The sequence below is a fragment of the Podarcis melisellensis genome (assembly GCF_964234715.1).
Source record: "Podarcis melisellensis genome assembly, chromosome: 10".
Taxonomy (NCBI): Eukaryota; Metazoa; Chordata; class Lepidosauria; order Squamata; family Lacertidae; genus Podarcis; species Podarcis melisellensis.
In genome coordinates, this window is record NC_138542.1 from 67,323,360 (window position 1) to 67,329,959 (window position 6,600).

Genomic DNA, 6,600 nt, shown 5'->3' on the forward strand with positions numbered 1-6,600 from the left:
CTAAACTGCAAATAGCCAACAGTGTAATTTAAAGGAGCGCTTTAAATTTGTGGGATGCGGATGGCGTTGTGGACTGCCCAGAGCCTAGGACTTGCCGATCAGAAGGTCGGCGGTTCGAATCCCCACGACGGGGTGAGCTCCCGTTGCTCAGTCCCTGCTCCTGCCAACCTAGCAGTTCGAAAGCACGTCAAAGTGCAAGTAGATAAACCGGCGGGAAGGAAAATGGCCTTTCCGTGTGCTGCTCTGGTTCGCCAGAAGCGGCTTAGTCATGCTGGCCACATGACCCGGAAGCTGTACAGCGGCTCCCTTGGCCAATAAAGCGAGATGAGCGCCGCAACCCCAGAGTCGGTCACGACTGGACCTAATGGTCAGGGGTCCCTTTATCTTTATGCATACAGCAGTGATAACAGAAAGTTGCCTTTCAACATAAAGGGCCCCTGGTGCAATGGTGAAAAGAGGTGCCACAATGAAAACAAACTGAGCAGAGAGAAGGGGTGGGACAACCTCTTCAACTTAGTTTCACTGATCTGGGCAGAGCGGGTGAAACCTCTCTGCTCTCACCAGGAAAATGATCAACAGCACCACCTGCTGCTCAGCAAAACAAAATAATGGGAAGCCACACGGAACGGCCAAAATTGCTGTGGGGTTCAGGGATCTGGATATACTACATAGGGTAGCTGCTCTTGTGTGGAAGCTGTGTGATGCAGCAGCAAAAGGAGCTAATGCAATTCTAGGCTGCTTCAGCAGAAGTCTTGTGTCCAGATCAAGGGAAGTATATCCAGAAGAAACAGGCTCTTCTACACCCCTCCAATATCCCAATCCAAAATGCTACAAGTCGAACTAGTGGTGCCAGCGCCAGGAATTGGCTCAATCTTCGTGGGCATCCTAGAAGCTATTCATGCAGAGGAATGAAATAAGGTCTTAGCAGGTGGCTGCCCGGATGGACAAATTAATACCCCATAATTAATCTTTCCCCCAGAAGGCTCCCCCCATTTCTCCGCATCTTGGCTCAATCAAGCCAAACTCAAAGGACCTGAGGAATCAGTGGCAGAAAACAACTGTGAACGCCTGGAATCTAAAACCCAAGAATCAACTATTGCCCTAAATAGCACTGCCCCATTTTGCCTTGGTCAGACCCCACCTGGAGTGCAGTGTCCAGTTGTTGCTGCTGTTAATATATTTATTTGCACCCCGTCTTTTCTCCTGATGGCACTTACAAGATGACTTACAAAGAGAGAGAGAGAGAGAGAGAGAGAGAGAGAGAGAGAGAGAGGGAGGGAGAGGGAGAGGGAGGGAGGGAGAGAGGTACCTCGGGTTACATACACTTCAGGTTACATACGCTTCAGGTTACAGACTCCACTAACCCAGAAATAGTACCTCGGGTTAAGAACTTTGCTTCCGGATAAGAACAGAAATCGGGCGGCGGCGGCGGTGCAGCGGCAGCGGGAGGCCCCATTAGCTAAAGTGGTGCTTCAGGTTAAGAACAGTTTCAGGTTAAGAACAGACCTCCAGAATGAATTAAGTACGTAACCAGAGGTACCACTGTATATATATAAAGTTTCAGGAGCTACAATTGAAGAAGGCTATTGACCAGTTCATTCTGCTGTCCAGGTGCTGAACTGTCAAGGTGCAACTTTAAAGCCCCTCTTGCTCTCACTTTTTAGGATCCTTTATCTTGAAACAAGCTGGAATTCAGATTGCCAGAAGAAATATCAATAACCTCAGATATGCACATGACACAACCTTGATGGCAGAAGGTGAGGAGGAATTAAAGAACCTCTTAATGAGGGTGAAAGAGGAGAGCGCAAAATATGGTCTGAAGCTCAACGTCAAAAAAACTAAGATCATGGCCACTGGGCTCATCACCTCCTGGCAAATAGAAGGGGAAGAAATGGAGGCAGTGAGAGATTTTACTTTCTTGGGCTCCATGATCACTGCAGATGGTGACAGCAGTCACGAAATTAAAAGACGCCTGCTTCTTGGGAGAAAAGCAATGACAAACCTAGACAACATCTTAAAAAGCAGAGACATCACCTTGCCGACAAAGGTCCGTATAGTTCAAGCTATAGTTTTTCTAGTAGTGAAGTATGGTAGTGAGAGCTGGACCATAAAGAAGGCTGATCACCGAAGAATTCATGCTTTTGAACTGTGGTGCTGGAGGAGACTCTTGAGAGTCCCGTGGACTACAAGAAGATCAAACCTCTCCATTCTGAAGGAAATCAGCCCTGAGTGCTCACTGGAAGGACAGATCGTGAAGCTGAGGCTCCAATACTTTGGCCACCTCATGAGAAGAGAAGACTCCCTGGAAAAGACCTAGATGTTGGGAAAGATGGAGGGCACAAGGAGAAGGGGACGACAGAGGACAAGGTGGTTGGACAGTGTTCTCGAAGCGACGAACATGAGTCTGACCAAACTGCGGGAGGCAGTGGAAGACAGGAGTGCCTGGCGTGCTCTGGTCCACGGGGTCATGAAGAGTTGGACACGACTAAACGACTAAACAACAACTCAGCTCTGCTGGCACTGACTGGCAGAAGCTCTCCAAAGAAAGTCCGATGAAAGTAGGGAGGTCCTGTTTTTGTAAATCACCTTGAGATTCCCCCCCCCCCATAATCGAGTGGTATATAAATTTCAGCAAACAATCTTTAAACAGGGCTTGCGATGGGAAAATTGAGGATTGTCTTCTGTGAACAGGGATCCGTGGCCACCCAGATTTTAAGCTGCATTTCAGCACCTGATTTTCCTCTTGCAAGGGAAATTGAATAATTTGAGAAAGAGATGGAAGATCAATATGTGTAAACTTCCATCAGTTCTGGCCTGCATTATCCAGTGTAATTTAATAACCTTGTAATCTATGTTCGACGCTGAGTTGTCAGGGTGCCCTATGCCGTGTGCGTGAGCATTTAGAATTCTCCTGATCGTTTTGCCTCTTGCTTGCAAGAACATTTAGCAGCTGGAGAATGGTAGAGATGGAATGCTGATGGCCTTAATGCACAGGTCATTTTATGGGCAGGTCTGCCCAACGCCACCCCATTGGATCGCCATCTTTTACACGGCACAGAAAAAGTGCAGGAAATGAAAGTTTCTCTCTCCTCTCATCACACCAGTACTTATGAACATCCAATGAAGCTGAGGGTTGGAAGATTCAGGGCAGATAAAGGAAAGAATACAGCATATGGTTAACCTATGGAACTCGCTGCCACAAGAGGCAGTGATCACCACCAATTCAGATGGCATTAATTGACAAATTAATGGAGGAGAGGGCTATTGATGGCTACTAGCCATCATGGCTATGGTCTGCTGCTACAGTTTGAGGCAGCAATTCTCCTGAAAGAAACAGACATAAACAAATACAATATATTACAGTTACATGACAAATTAAAATATATAACTTCCAATAATTCTCATTATACTATTTATATTATCTGTATTCCTTGCACAGATTCATATTATTTTGGTGTGTGTGTGTGTGTGTGTGTGTATTCCAATATTATATTTTATGTACCCGTATTTTTCGCTCTATAAGACGCACCAGACCACAAGACGCACCTAGTTTTTGGAGGAGGAAAACAAGAAAAAAAAAAAATCTGAATCTCAGAAGCCAAAACAGCAAGAGGGATCGCTGCGCAGTGAAAGCAGCAATTCCTCTTGATGTTCTGGCTTCTGGGATAGCAGTGCAGCCTGCATTCGCTCCATAAGACGCACACACATTTCCCCTTACTTTTTAGGAGGGAAAAAGTGAGTCTTATAGAGCAAAAAATACGGTATTTCTTGCTTACCAGTATCACTCTATTTCTGCAAATATCTTATTGTTCGTAAAAAAGCACTGATGGTAATAAGAGTAGCAAAAAGCAATTAAAGCAATGTCATAAGGAACGAGAAGAGGCTATTTCTATTGCTTTGGCCCGTGCAATAGAGGAAGGGAGGGAGGGAGAGAAGGAGCTGACCTCAAAGCTTGGCGGCATGATTCCCCTTCACTTCTAATTTCAGTACCTGTTTCAAGCCTGAACTGAGAGGAATGGAGTCAGGGAGGCAGACTGGGAAGTTAATGGAGTGCTAATGGAGAATCAATGAGTTGATGTATGTTTTCTCCCCTTCACAAGGTCCTAGCCAGCAGCTTTCCCCGTGGTACCTGCTGTGAGTTTCGTCGACAAGGATGTCACTCTTTGGCAATAAGGCCTGGATGTAAAATGCCTGAATTAATCTTTCATGGAGAATGCTTGTCCTGGGGAAAAGGGTGAGGAGAAAAAAAGGATTCAGCTCACGTTTAAAGGAGGAGCTACTCCTTTTCATGTTCTGAGACAATACTCGGACCAAAACACAGCCGAGAATCTGGGCACCTCTAGATTTTTCAGTGCACCTCTCCAGCCGAGTAAAGGTAAAGGTAAAGGGACCCCTGACCATTAGGTCCAGTCGTGGCCGACTCTGGGGTTGCGGTGCTCATCTCGCTTTATTGGCTGAGGGGGCAGGCGTACAGCTTCCGGATCATGTGGCCAGCATGACTAGGCCGCTTCTGGAGAACCAGAGCAGCGCACAGAAACACCGTTTACCTTCCCGCCAGAGCGGTACCTATTTATCTACTTGCACTTTGACGTGCTTTTGAACTGCTAGGTTGGCAGGAGCAGGGAATGAGCAACGGGAGCTCACCCCGTGTCGGGGATTCGAACCGCCGACCTTCTGATCGGCAAGTCCTAGGCTCTGTGGTTTAACCCACAGCGCCACCAGCCAAGTAGCGGTGTGCAAAAACTCACATGCTGCGGTAAAGCATGCATAAAAGTGCATATGCTCATGAAGATGAAATACAAAAATGTGTCAGATCAGAGGGAAATGCTTTGCAAATTGATGAACCTTAGTCAAAATCACACTGAATATGTGCTGAATTGATTCTCAGTTCATTTCCCTGTTCGAGGTTCTCACATTAGTGTTTAAAGCCCTAAGGACCCAGGCCCCAAATACCTGAAAGACTGCCATCTTCCCTACGGACCATCTTGGCCAGGGCTTTTTTTCAGCTGGAACTTTCTGGAACTCAGTTCCGGCCCCCCTCAAGTGGCCATTCTAAGAGAATTCTCATGGAGAGTTCTGGCACCTCTTTTTTTCTGAGAAAAATAGTACTGCTCTTGAGTTTTTAATACTGTGTTTTAATTTGCAATAGAATGCTGACAAGCTCTCTTTTTAAAAATAAGACATTTATTGACTTTCAGAAAACATGGAAGTATACAAATGACAAGAAGAAAGGAAACATACAGGAAATAATAACACCCTGCCCCCAGGCAGTCCCCTGCTTTCACGGAACAATAGAGATTATTAAAAGAAATTGCTGATGAATTATCGGGGGGGGGGCTTTTTTATTTGAAAAACAAGCCAACCACAACTGATGCCGAAATGTAGAGAAATGAACTTCAGACTTAAGTTGAGAATCTGGGGGGAACCGAAATTGGCAGATTTGCCTATTCTTGCTTGGAAAGAAGATGAGAAAAACTTAAGAGTGAGCTTTCCACAGAAAATGCGATATATCCTGTTGTTTTCCCCCTAAGAAAGCCACAGCTATCAGATCACATTTTTAGTGCTACATGAAACCACTGGATTCATCCAGAACATCAGTGGCGTCATTTGTGGACTGAATTAGCCTATGGATTTTTTTTATTTTTTAAATCACACTCCATGTGTTAATTGGCTTATCAATGCCAAGATAAGAGCTCGAGTTCTCTAAGAGAAATAAATTTAATGGCCTGTTGCAGTTAATTGAGACCAACCGTTGTGCGCTGCAGTTGTGATAAATGCAGAGATCAATACAGATTGAGTGGAAGTTCTAGGAGAACATGATCCACCAGGTCATTTTTCCAGATCTCTCTGCTTTTGGGAGCAGGCTTCTGGATCCCAGGAGTTGGGGAACATTGGAGGTGAGACTCCTGTTGCCTTCAGTTCCTACTTGTGGGCTACTCACGAGTAAATGGTTGGCCAACCTGAGATCAAGATTCTGTACTAGGTAGTCCACTGGCAGGCTCTTTGTATATATTTATGCCTATATGTCACACTTTGGGGAATTATGGTGACATGATGTGCTGAGCCTGAGGGTAACAAGATGAATTTTAATAGGGAGAAATGTAAAGTATCGCACTTGGGCAAAAAAAATGAGAGGCACAAATACAGGATGGGTGACACCTGGCTTGAGAGCAGTACATGTGAAAAGGATCTAGGAGTCTTGGTTGACCACAAACTTGACATGAGCCAACAGTGTGACACGGCAGCTAAAAAAGCCAATGCAATTCTGGGCTGCATCAATAGGAGTATAGCATCTAGATCAAGGGAAGTAATAGTGCCAGTGTATTCTGCTCTGGTCAGACCTCACCTGGAGTACTGTGTCCAGTTCTGGGCACCACAGTTCAAGAAGGACACTGACAAACTGGAACGTTTCCAGAGGAGGGCAGCCAAAATGGTCAAAGGTCTGGAAACGATGCCTTATGAGGAACGGCTAAGGGAGCTGGGCATGTTTAGCCTGGAGAAGAGGAGGTTAAGGGGTGATATGATAGCCATGTTCAAATATATAAAAGGATGTCACATAGAGGAGGGAGAAAGGTTGTTTTCTGCTATTCCAGAGAAGCG